This window comes from Arachis duranensis, chromosome 5 (assembly GCF_000817695.3).
Source record: "Arachis duranensis cultivar V14167 chromosome 5, aradu.V14167.gnm2.J7QH, whole genome shotgun sequence".
Classification (NCBI taxonomy): domain Eukaryota; kingdom Viridiplantae; phylum Streptophyta; class Magnoliopsida; order Fabales; family Fabaceae; genus Arachis; species Arachis duranensis.
In genome coordinates, this window is record NC_029776.3 from 20856218 (window position 1) to 20856467 (window position 250).

A 250-nucleotide genomic window follows, 5' to 3' on the forward strand; every position below is an offset into this window, starting at 1 on the left:
ATATATTCCGATGTCATTTATACCTCAAAAATTTTGTTTGGAGAGACTACGCCAGCCTTGTCTTGTATCCTGTTCCCCTTTCTTCAGCAAACAATCATCTCCATTATTACTATAAAATACATAAACTAGGACATTAATTCGTGTAACTGAAATAATAAGGCAAAAAAGAGAGTAGAGCCATTAAAAGGCAAGTATGATCTTCCGAATGTTGGTTGGCCTGAACTAGAATTATTGCAATTGTCCTCCACAT